This window comes from Emydura macquarii, unplaced genomic scaffold (assembly GCF_026122565.2).
Source record: "Emydura macquarii macquarii isolate MOO-44397 ecotype Brisbane River unplaced genomic scaffold, CSIRO-AGI_Emac_v2 contig_3343, whole genome shotgun sequence".
Lineage (NCBI taxonomy): Eukaryota > Metazoa > Chordata > Testudines > Chelidae > Emydura > Emydura macquarii.
In genome coordinates, this window is record NW_027133480.1 from 3,750,924 (window position 1) to 3,764,282 (window position 13,359).

Genomic DNA, 13,359 nt, shown 5'->3' on the forward strand with positions numbered 1-13,359 from the left:
ACTCAGTCCATTTGATTTAAGCACTACCTACCTGAAATTCATGTTGTCTTCTGAAATTTGCAAAAGTACACATAGATATCAAAATAACAAAATACTCAAAGATTACAAAACCTCATTTTCTCTTGAAGGGGCACACTCCATAATTTAGTAATTTATTTTGACCTTTGTGTCTGTTTTGTTTATTTTTAATGCAAATTTTAGGATATTGAGATTGAACAATGGGTTATGTGGTAGTGAGGAACAAGCTGTATCCCTGAACTGTTCAATTTCCAGATATTCTATGCATTTAAAAAAATTAACATTAGAATTTTTGTAAAGAAACCACTGTAGTATTTGAATATTTAATTTGACTTAATTGAAACACTCTTAATCTTAACTCTTTTTATTTACATATTTTGTTGTCGGTAGTAATAGTAGTAGTAGAAGTTATCAATAGGTGCATCTTAAGGCTTGTCTACACTAGAAAGTTTTTCAGTTACACAGATAAAAATTATACTGTTGTAACTGTTAAGTTTAATGATATAATTCCCCCCTTTGGCAACTCTTATTCCAGAATAAACATAGTGGGTTTTTGGTTTTTTTTTTGGCTTAGTTTAAACCACTTCCAAAGTGACATAAGATAGCCCATTGCAACAGTGCTGCTTTTCAGTTTGAGTGTTCACATGGGGGAGTTATACTGATAAAATTATAGTGATTTAAATTCACACCCAACCGTATACCAGTATAGCTTTGCCATCTAGACCAAACCCTTAAACCTAATAAATAATTGTATATATTAACTGTAGCTGTATAATAAAGTGTCATTGAGTGAACAAAGGAAATTTTAACTCAAGTTTTCAGAGATAAGCTAAGACATTACTCCACTGTTCTTTCAGCACCAGATTTACATCTTTAGTCTGTTTTTCAGAAACAGCCTCAAGAACACCTGGTGTCCTTTATGGGTTTATTATTATGGAAAGGGTTTCTATTTAAAAAACTCCTTTGCTTTTGCTGTACTTCACTTTAAAGATGCAATTGCAAGCTTATTTTTTCTTTTATATTGATAGCCAATATGTGTGCCTAGGAAATTGGCCCCCTAGGACCTTGTTACCATGACACTAGGATGGGTAATTCTTTAGGGGATCCCAGAGACAGTGGCTGTTTTTAAAAAAAACAGAAACGAAACTTTTTATGGGAGATGCTTGATTACACACATGCACTAAATACTTTATATTTTATCCTCATTTATTTTCTTCACTTGTTTGAAGGTAGCTACTACATACATTTGTATGAAAACAGAATCTTTGTTTTGAAAGTACTCATCTGTTTCTTCTGTTACCTGAAGTTATCCTTTTTGATGATGTAATCAGTTTTGCAGCAACTATTTTAAAACTTGAACAGCAATTATAGCATTTAAATACAATTCAGGGTATCCCAAAAAGCAGTACAAAGCAATGAATCAATGAAATGACCGTGCAAAATGCATGTGGTTGCAATCAAATGTTGCTCATGGCCTGGGACTTGAAATTATTTTAATGGTAGAGGGGAACATAAGTCTGAGCATAGGGCACTGATGATAATTCCTTCCATGTCCCACCTCCATCGTTTTTCCACCCAAGATAGACATATACTATGTCACTTCCACCTGGACAATCAGTATAGACAGGCTGAAGAGACCTTAGTTAATTCTCATCAGAAGGACAAGGATCAACTCCAAAGAGAGAGTGAGCAGCAAGAGCAACTGAACGCTTGAGGAAATTAAGATGGAATTTTCATGTAAATCCTTTTTGCAAAAAAAGAACACAGGTAAGAGTGCACAGAAAACATGATTAGATAGTAGTATTCATTAAAATATGAGGGGGGAGCTCTTGGAAGCATCTGCAGGAGTACCATGAATGCTGCATGTGTCCTACTAAAGATGAATGTGTAGGTACTGGCGATCCTACAAATTGCTCAAAGAGATCCTGCTGCTTTTTTAATGGGTGGCACTTTATAAGCAGAATTGTTTCTTTTAAGTGATGGTTGGTTTATGCAGGTTTAGGATTAGGAGAGCTCTGGCAGAGACAATTTACTGAAAGATTGTGCTCACCCCCTGTAAAATAGTTTTATGCATTAACAGGATTTATTTTTGCTTTTGGTTGTTATTGTAGCACTGCAGTGTATTTTAAAGGCATACATGTAGTGTTATTTTGAATTCATTTTACTTTCTGAAGGTGTAATGATTTCACTGTTGATATCATCTGGTCTACAGTAATATTTTGTGTTCAGTGCACAGAGTCTTTGGAGATTATTTTTGTAGAACAGAGGTGGTGATTGTGGCTGCGGACTTTCAGATACACAGTTTTCTTTGCATTTTGTTTTTTCTTTTAATAAATCCATTGATAATATACTACAAAGGGGGGCTGGTGGTATGCACAAGTGTTGCAAAATAGCAAGGGTGTCTGTGTCTCTGAGTTTACCTTCTCTTCCACAGAGGGAATAGCAAAGTGCCCTAACTGAAAATTCTGGGAGAACTGTCAGAGGACATAAGACATCTCTGGACACCATGTGCCTCATCACTACCATTCACCCTTCCTCATGTCCATGGCCCTTGAGAGCAGTAGCCGAGCTGCCATGGTGCTGTTTCCAGAACTCTCCTTGCTGGGGCAACATAATCAATGTTCATTAGCATTCTGTGCTTTGGGGCAAGGTAGCACGTCACAGAGACTGATGTGCCCTGGGTCTCAGCCTGCGGATCTGGATCCTTGAGAATTCTCTATTGGGGAAATTTTTCAGGACATTGGAAAAGTATGCCATGTAGCCAGCATTCCTCCTTTCCATGCCTTCTCTGGTTATCATTTGCACATTCATTATCTCTGTCCACTAACAGTTGTGAGCGAGCATATGGTACTATAATATAAAAGTGTAAAATCAGTCTGGCTTTTTTTTTTTTTTTTTTTTGGGGGGGGGAGGGTTAAATGGGACACAGAATAATTGTTCTATTTACAATGCTGTAGCTCTAAAGGTCTCAAGATCAGAACTCCACTGAACTGGCTCTGTCCAAACACAAAGCAGGCATAGTCCCACAGATGTATTGCTCCCCTCACCTCAGAACCACGTATTTCTATTCAGAGATATTTGCAGATTAAATAAGAAAAGATAAAATCTGAGATAAATTTGTCCTATTTATGTTTTTCAGCTGTTTGCAACAGCAGCTATCATGAATAACAGTAAGAATTATTGTTGTGTATGGAATGTTAAGAACTCTAGTGACTGTGGGCCCAATTCTTCAGTGATCTGCCCCTTTGCATACAAATGAGCCATTGCCAAGGAGCTGCAAAAACCCCCACCCTGGGAAATATCTTTTTGGTTTAGGAGGCCTCTCCACCAAGTGCAGAGCCAGCCCTGCTGACGTGGAGTGTCTCAACACTGCAGCTGGAAGTGATCCCCAGCTCAGGTAGACAGACTTGAGTTAGAGTGTTAAAAATCATGTGGATGTGGTGGCATGGGTGGCAGCTTAGGCTCTCTCTCTGCTGGAACCACAATGTGCACACTGCTATTTTTAGCACACAAGCTTGAGTTGAGCTAGTGAGAATCAGTCTATCAGGGTCCGGCGGCTTCCTCCCAGCTGCAGAATAGACGTACTGTACTCTGAGTCCCTTGGGTAGGGGACATTCCAAAGCGTGTTGTAGCTCGGATGTTCTTGTGCCTTGATCTTTTGCTCTTAAGGAGCAGTGGTGCTTAACCAAGGGCCTTCCAGGGGGTACATCAACTCATCTAGATATTTGCCAAGTTTTACAACAGGCTACATAAAAAGCACTAGCAAAGTCGGTACAAACTAAAATTTCATACAGACAGTGACTTGTTTATACTGCTCTTTATACTATAAACTGAGGTGTAAGCACAATATTTATATTCCAATTGATGATTTATTTGATAATTATATGGTAGAAATGAGAAAGTAAACAATTTTTCAGTAATAGTGTGCTATGACACTTGTATTTTTATATCTGATTTTGTAAGCAAGTATTTTTTTAAGTGAGGTGAAACTTGGGGTCCACAAGTCAAATCAGACTCCTGAAAGGGGTACCATAGTTTAGAAAGATTGAAAGCCACTGTTATAGAGGCCATGGTAGCTGGGGTGTAAACTAGGGCAGCTCATGTGTGCCAGTGGCTCAATTAGCTGCCAGCAACCCCAGAAATGAGAGTGCTCAAGTCAGGCTTTGCACTTGTGTAGGAATGAACTGGGTTGTGTGTGTGGTTGTTGCACTTTTTTGTTTGTTCTAGTTCTACTTCAGTCTTCAGCCCAGTTTTACCAGCCACTATTAAATCTTCTGAACTCTGCCAGGCAAGAATGTTTCAGACCTTCAGAGAGTAATAAGTTCACACTGGACCCAGTTCAACCCCATGCAAAGTAGATAGGAAACAGCAAAAGCAACTAATGTTGTTATCCAGTTAGTGTCATTTTAATTGATTAAAAAGGCTTGATTGGTTAGTTTACTCTGGAGACCTGACCAGCCTAATACTGCTTTTGCACCTGTATTTTAGCTCCTTTTAAAACAGCAAGTAGTATTTTTGTGGGGAGTTTCAAATAATTTGTGTGAAAGTGAACGTTAGAAAAAAAATAGTTAAATTAAACTTTTTCAATACTTTAGAAAACACAGCAGGCTTGATCCTTAACTTCAGTGGAGCTATGCCAGTTTATACAAGCTGACCATCTGGCCCAATATTTGTATATTTTTGGAAGCACCTTGAAATAGATTTAGAATCTGTGACTAACTTCAGCGGTGGTTGACCAGTGGCCCAGTCTTGCTGATGTCCTCAACTATTTGACCTTAATATGAGTTGAGGAAATTCAGCACCTCATAGGATCAGGCTCCAAGTCTCCAATTCACGTCTTGCAATGATTGATTTTCTTGTCATTGGAAATATACTGGTACTATCATTTAACTACCTGAGCAGATTCTTCATGTGATAAAAGTTCCTAATTGTGTCTTGACACTAAATACTCTTAGTGCTGAAGACTTAACTTGGGAAGCATCTCTGATAAATTTAAGGTGGAAATTAGTAGTAGGATTGAGAGAGATAGTATTAGAAGTAAAAATATATCAACTGAAAATTCTTGCACCACTTAAATAAACAAATGAGAACAGCTTGTTTGTTGAATATATCTGAGAATGGATGACTATTTTATATAGGGGAAACCATGATGCTCTAAAACTAAGAAACCTTGATCAGAACATACTGGTCTGGCTGTTACTAACCAGTAGCACTGTTCTTTATTAAAGGCAGTGTGCAGAAAGAAAGGACATAGTAAGAAAGCCTTCACTGTCATGGATTAACCTCATCTCCTTTCAGTCCTAAAACAGTTACATGATAGAGCTATCAGAAAAAAAAAAGACATCGGGAATTTCTGGGAAGAATGCTCTTTAGAAGAAACTTTGTGTAACTAGAGGTAAAGAGATGAAATTTAAGAAAGGGGAAAATCAGCTAGAAATCAGGAGACTTCCTGATAGTGGGAACTGTTAGCATTGTCTTTCAAGTGGTGGAAATTTCATTGCTTGTGACATTTAACATTGTCAGACAAAACACTGAAGTGTATAAATTTGAGGAGACTAAGTACAGCTAATAAGGGTTTTTCTACACGGCATTGCCAAAGCACTGTAGAGGGGGGGATTGTAGAGTGCTTTAATGTGTTGCCCTCTAACTGCCCCACATAGACCCTGCTGGTCTAAAAGATATATAGTTTGCCTTAACATATAGCCCTGTGAACTAAGTACCATTTAGAGCATGCCAGCAGGACAGTTAGAGGGCAATGTGTTAGAGTGCTTTACAAATCACATCCCTTTGAGCACTTTGCTGCTCCATGTAGACAAGCACTAATTCTTTTACAACTTTAGTTTCTGTCATTCTATGAAAGCATTAGTGAATATTTTGGAGTGAAATATTCATTTGCACACCCATGGCAGGGTCTCTATCTTTCCAGGCAAAAACTCAAAACTACAGGTTTTCTGTTTATTTAGAACTGGGAAGGTGTTTGTATTTTTGTGATATTTGTCCTTTTTACAAGGTACCATGGGGCAAAAAGAAAACTGAGGTAACACCAGAAAAGTTCTGTAATTCAATACATCATCCATTATATTAAAATATATTTGAAGGAAAATGAAAATAATTTCAATGGCTGACTTTGTGTGTAAAGTGTACCGTGTGTCATTTTCAATGAGTGCTGAAATGATGATGAGTCTAGATGACAGTGGAAACAGAATACAGATTGGTTCGTGAAAGGCTAGTAACTTGTATGCAAAGAGTGTGGCTCCTCACCTTGTTACCTAACCTTGTAAACGGTCTTGTAAAAATAAATAAGTAATCTCTCTCTCTCTCTCTCTCTCTCTCTCTCTCTCTCTCTCTCTCTCTCTCTCTCTCTACATGTGTACACACACGTAACAGGATACTGTCAAAGTTAACAGGCCCAAAGTGTAACCACTTTTAACATTTTAAAGTATCTCTAGGATTCTGAATAGGTACTTGAACATCATGGTGATGAAAATGGTATAAAAATATTATCAATAATCCCTTCCTCCCACTCAATGGGGTCTACATAGTGTTAGAACTACTGTATTGGGGCATCAAAGTACTAATCTAAAGTGCAAATTATTTTGTGTTTGTGATTTGTCATATAGGGTCTGATCCAAAGCCCACTTAAGAAAATGGAAAGATTCCCAGGGACTTCAATGGGCTATGGCCAGGCCCATATATCATAAGTCATGTCACTCCTTTCCCCGCCTCTTCTGTTCTTTTGACCAGCAAAGTGCTGAAAATGATGATCTGCTCATGAATATGTGGTCCTAGATAAGGTTATTCATGAAGACAGAGCTCCACTTTTGTAAATATGTTGATCTCTTGTCTAGAAATGGTCCTGTGGGTGGGACTTCACTCCAGAGTTTTTATTACTAAATGCCCCTCCAGCAATATTTTTGTGTTGGTTTTTCCACACCATATGCTTCTTATCTAGGCATTGAGTGCTTATTAGATGGTATCATGCAATGCTTTATTTTCCTTTTGTCCTTTGTTGCTCATGTTTTCACAGATCTCTGCTCCCTTAATTTTGTTTTCCTTAGGAGAAGGCATAGGGTCCCTTTTAAAATATATTGCCTCATTCATGATTCTATAGGATGAATGGAAGAGAACTATAAAGACTTGAATCAGGATAAAACTAATGTCTGGACCATTTTGAGAGTCCATAATTGAAGACTCTTATTTCTAATGAGTTATTTTACATTAATTATTTTTTGTTATTTTTGCCTTTGTGGAGAATAATGTATTTCCTTGACTTCAATATAATTCTTTTACTACACCAGATGTATGTTAATGCGTTTTTGGAAGGATAATGCACATTTTAATCCTTCCTTCCTTGACATTCTTTAAAAAATGCAGCAATTTGTAACTACATCTTACTACAAACAACCAAACCTTCATTGTCCCATAAGGTGACCAGATAGCAAGTGTGAAAAATCGGGACTTTTTTTTTCCCAGGGAGGGGCATATAGTTGTGTGTATATATATATATATACAGATATACAAGACAAAGCCCATAATATCAAGACATCTAGTCACCCTATTGTCCCAGTAAATGACTAAGTAAATTATTTTGCAAAACTTCTAAATTGTATTGATTTGTAGGCTGTACCACAATGCTGAGGATTTTGTTATATTCCTGAATTTCTTTAGTTGCAGTCTTCAGATATCCAACAAGGCTTTTGCTAGTAAAGGTTTGAATTTATTTAATATCCATGTTTTGGGTATCACTAACTTTCTTGATACATTTATCATTTTACACATTTATTTATTATTAGCAATATACACTTAATTCCGTCTCAATCAGGTTACCCACTCTCAGAACTGGTAGCTGTTTTAAAAAAAACCAAAAAATCCTTGACCTTAAAATCTAGCACACACTTCATCTGTATTGATTGTTCTATCATTTCTTGCCTCATTCTGCTTGTTTCCCAACTATTTCCCCTTTTAATAAATCCCATCTTCTTCACTTCCTTTTATTTCTTTACTAGTGTTTGAATTTCATTATCTTCTGTGCTTTCCCCATTATCTGTCTCTTCATCCTTGTGGGTTTTTTGCCTCTCTAGCCCTAATCTCTGCCCATAATATATCTGATATATTTGCCTGTGCTACAATGCCAAGATTCTTTCCAGCTACTGGAATACTAATGATTTGAGCAGGGTTTGTATCCAAAATTCTGAGCACCCAGATACATTTAAAATGTTTTTGTTTCTTTAAATCTAGATTTACATTTAAAGAACACCTGTTTGCACAAAGCAAAAGAATGGAATGAATCTAGTTCTTGTGATGACTGTGCATAATGCCATTTAAAATATTAAATTGTTACTGAGTAACGTGAATTTTTCTGATGCTCTTTCATTCTGCTAATCTTGTACAATTGAGCAAGGTTTGTGAATTATTGCTGCGTGGAAGGTCATGGTAAAACTGCTTTCATACTGCAGAAGAAAAGCCTGTGTATTACCATGCTAAAATTGCTTTTCCTGTTAAATATTAGGGATCAGTTTAAATAGATTTCACTGCCATTTTGTTTGCAATTGTCAAAATCTCATTAATTTTAAGTCAAACTACCTACCTTGCTGTTTCAAATCACTTTTAAATAATACATGTGCTGATCAGTCTTAAAAAGCTAAATTAAAACCTGACTAGGGCACATCTCAAGGCCACAGCCACTAAGCTGGCTCTTAAAGTTTGAACACTGTAATGGGGTCTATAAGCCCCATTGAGGACTTAGGCAGGCGGGGGAGGAGAGCCTTCCCTACCTGCAAACAAACAGACCCGCCATGCCCACAGGCAGCTGCAAGAGCTGCCAGTCTTGGGAGGCAGACACCCACAGCTGAACTGCGTGAAGGAGGCGAAACCCAGTATAAATGAGGAAGAGCAACAAAAGAACGGGGGAGGCAGAGAAGCCTAAGAGCAGAGCAGCAACAGCCCTGCATCAGGCAGCCTCCACAAACCTTTTGGCAAGGCAGCATTACTCCAATAATCCCACAAAAGAAACAATAACCCCAGATGGCTGCCCTGGCGCACATACTGGGACACCTGAGAGACCCAGCAAGGGGCCCAACACAGACCCCGATGGGAATCTGTGACAAACCCCCATAGGATGTGTTGGGGTGTGGTTTCTTGGTGACTTTAAATACCTTTGTAATAGAGCATGTAAGAGTGGGAGCTTAACATACATTGAAAGGCCCTAGCCCTGCTGGCCTGGCTGGTGTAGAAAGAGGGTGGTGAGGGCTCTGCCACACCCCTGCTCACTACTTTTGGGTTATCTAGTACCTATGCATGCCTTCTGCCATGCTTTTCAGAGAAGCATTATTTTATGGTTCTTGGTGTAGTTTATGCATAATTTTATGGGACCAACATTTCATATTTTTCATACTGGAACTTCCTAATATGAAATATTAGGATGCAAAATCTCCATAATTTACTGTAATGGCAAAAGTGGTAATATTCATGGCACACGTGCATTTTACTGGCCAGGAGACTGTCTATTAACTTCCTTAAACAGTCTAATTTATCTGTCATGGACATAAATTCAAACACTTAAAAACGCAATTGCCAACATTTGTAAGCAGCATGTATGTGGCTAATTTAAAGTGCTGTCTGTACCCTAATTTCTACAGCAGTAGCTCTCCACCTTTCCAGACTGCTGTACCCCTTTCAGGAGTCTGATTTGTCTTGTGTACCTCAAGTTTCACCTCACTTAAAAACTACTTGCTTACAAAATCAGACCTAAAAATAAAAAAGTTTCACAGTACACTACTACTGAAAAATTGCTTACTTTCTCATTTTTACCATATAATTATACAATAAATCAATTGGAATATAAATATTGTACTTAACAGTATATAGAGCAACATAAACAAGTTATTGCCTGTGTGAAATTTGTTCTGACTTCGTTAGTGCTTTTTATGTAGCCTGTTGTAAAACTAGGCAAATATCTAAATGAGTTGAAGTACCCCCTGGAAGACTTCTGCGTACCCCCAGGGGTATGTGCACCCCTGGTTGAGAATCACTGTTCTGTCGTATTGGGTGCACTAGTTACAATATGATAGCCCTCAAAGCAGTTTGTACAGAACATGACTCAATCAAGTTTAATCTCGCCTTCAATACTGTATTTTAACCATGTTCCTAAATTGTGCCTACAGCATTGCGACAGTCCACTGCTATGACATGATTCAGGAATATAGTTGATACTGGTTCTGTCTAGATTGGAAGACGAAATCATGTTTTAACTCTGTCAGAACATTTACCTGTTGCAATCAGGATCTCTTAACCCAATCCATATTACAGTGTAGATGTGATTTTAAACTTCAGCATTAAATTCTGAATTTATGCAAAGATGAAACAGCATAAATGACAGGTTATTGTGGTTAACACTTGAATCAGCTTTCTGGGAGAGGACCTACTTTCATTACACTACATGTAGTTTTTATTTTTTAATTGGAAGAAGAATTATATAACTTTTATCATAACTTAATGCTGATGTGACTTATTTTTATAGCATTTTTAATGTTCAAGGAGACTGTCATGCACCTTCTATCCTATCTCTCCTCTCATCCTGAACAAAACATTCCCTTGACATCAAATGATATAATATGCAAGAAGTCTCCCCTATTCAACCTTCAGTCTGCCTTACTTTTATTTCATTGAGTGTCTTGCACAAGCAGACTCAGTACTCAGTTTGGTCATACTTATGTAAGGCATGTGGATAAATTGTATTTTGGCCCCATTGCACTGATAAGACATAGAAATTGCCATACCAGATCAGACCAGTGGTCCATCCAGTCCAGCCTTTGTGTTACCAGATGTATCAGAGGATTGCAAGAAAACGTGGAGTGGACATTTATGGAACAATCTATGGAGGGGGAAAGCAAAACTCCATCAGTTTATGCCCTGAAGCATGGTATATGTCCCTCTACATTTTTTAATCCTATCTAATGTAACTATGCATAACCATGTCCTCAAATTATGTTAGGATGTGAGCATTGACTATTCTTGCACTATCAGCACACTTAAGTACTGCTTTTAATTCCAGTAATATGTAAACACGTATCAGGATAATTGAGCACAATACAGTGGTTGAAAATTTTTCACAATAACCACAATTTCCAAGTTCACGTGCTGAATGGTTAGTCCCTTTCAAAATTCAGATCACATGCCAGGCCAGGCCAGATCTTGAGATTTGGTGTGTCTGCTTTGTACTATACCACTGGTGTACTTGTGTTGTAACTCTGCCTAATCTGCCCAGGAAGTATCGAGATAATCCTGCAGAGGTGCAGAGCCCTTGCACATGTTTGTATGCTATACTTCCTCTTGGTAGCAAGCATTGTGGAGAGGAGATTAGTTAAAGAAAAGGGGATAGAGTTGGGATCATAGTTGCTGACACAGAGCAATGTTGTTGGCCCTTCTGGCTGTTCCAGGTTGGTGTAAATTAGAGCTGACCTCAGGCTGCTCTCAGGGCCGGATTTAGGAGCAGGTAACCCAGGTGACCACCTGAGGCCCTGGGCTGGGGTGGTGTTTTTGTTGTTAGTGACCAAAGGGAAAATAGAATGTTTGAAGTAAAATGTTGCAGGTATTCCGTATGTGGATTCATTTTTCATTAATCTCTTAGAATGTTCTTGACCTTTGTAGAATCTCATGGAGCCTTCTATTCTTTCTGAGAACTCCATTTTCTTTGAACCTCATAGACCTTTCCTTGAACCTCAGTCATGTCCTCATGGGTTTGTAAGGGGCGGGGCGTTGCCAAACAGTCAGTGAGATATAAGAATGAAGTGAAGTGAGAGCCCAGCTGCGATGTTGTGAACTTTGTTTTATTGTGTAATTGTGAATGTGTACATGTGTGAGGGGTGCCGAAGGGGGGGAGAGTGCCGAAGATGCTCATCGCCTGAAGCACTGTTGGGTGTAGGGCCGTCCCTAGCTGCTCTAGCTCAGCGCAGGGAGAAGAGTATACACAGAGCAAATCAGGATCAGAGCAGTGCAAGAGAAAGCTTTGCATCCCCTGAATTGCATTCACTTCTTCTGGCCATACCTGAGGATCTAGTTTTCTGAGTCTAAAAGACATTGTTCTCTTTATTCTATTTAAAAAAAAAAAAAAAAAGACTTGTAGGCTCATTATGGGCAGGATTTTATTGACTCATATGGCAAAATATAAAAAATGAAAGGAACAAATTCATCACTGATACTGATATTAACTGAAGGTGTTAAACTTATTCTAGAAAGGCTACAGAAGAATAACTTTGTATTAGAAATTATAGATAAACTAATGTAGAAAAAATGAACTGGCTTCTTCAGTTTTGAGAGATGGTTGTTGACAACTCTCTCAAATGGATCCTTATATACAAATAGTTTACAGATCTAATATATGGATCAAAGAATCACATATGAACCTTATGCCTACTACAGAATGAATGTATTAAATGCTTTTTTGAAAACCACTTCAATTATCTGAATGGGGTTTATTTTTTAATGAAGTGAACTTTTGATAGGCTTTAAGTTTGAAGTGACTTGAATGAAAGCATTCTAGTTCCAGGATCAAGAAGCTTGTGAACTCAGATCCCAGATTGGGATTTGAACTCATACCTAATTTTAATACTCCAGTGTAGCAGTACATAGGAGGGATTCTTACTGCCAGACGTCCATCCTTTGAATAAAATGATGGTCTAAGATCCCTTCTGTTCCTCCCTGGTGACTGTCTTGATATAAGTTAAGACCATATGGTGTGTTCAGAAAGAGTTAATAGCCCTTGTTGCTTGGCCAACATTCTCTTTCTGTCTATGAGGTGTTGTCTGTCAGCTATTGCTGGGTGCTTAACATCTTCTGTCTGTCTAGATTACAGTACTGATGCTTAAATAATAAATACAATAGGGAAAGCACTTTCAGATGCCTGGAGTATATAAGGTGCTCTATAAAACTATATTTTACTCTGAGTGCTTTCATTTAATTTTGATTAGCTTTTCACCTAGAGCTAAGTTGCCTATGGAATGCTGATTTGAAATGCAATCATGAGAGGAAAAATATGTTTATATTTGCCAATTCAGTTTGAACAAATTGGACTGTCATTCTTAATAGAACAAAGGTAATTTGCTTGCAGAACGAGTTAGGAAATGTATGCAACAACAGTTCTTCCAGCAGCAACATACTACAAGGCTTCTGAGCCTCTTTGAATGAAGGATCTGCCCACTTTGCTTTATGAAGAGTCAGATAGTCCCTGGCCCTGATGCATATGGGAAAGGCATGAAGAGTCTGTGTTTGTGTTTGGGAGCAAAACTCACTCCAAAGGGTATTGGGAGGAGATGGAGTAATAATCCCACTTCCTCTCTTGCT

The 13,359-nt window shown here is 38.1% G+C and overlaps 1 protein-coding gene across 1 annotated transcript in view; it reads left to right on the top strand.

Moving 5' to 3' along the window:
* The window catches only part of PTPRE (protein tyrosine phosphatase receptor type E), a 223,733-nt gene that overhangs the window by 7,493 nt on the left and 202,881 nt on the right, over window positions 1–13,359 (top strand). The window lies entirely within an intron of this gene.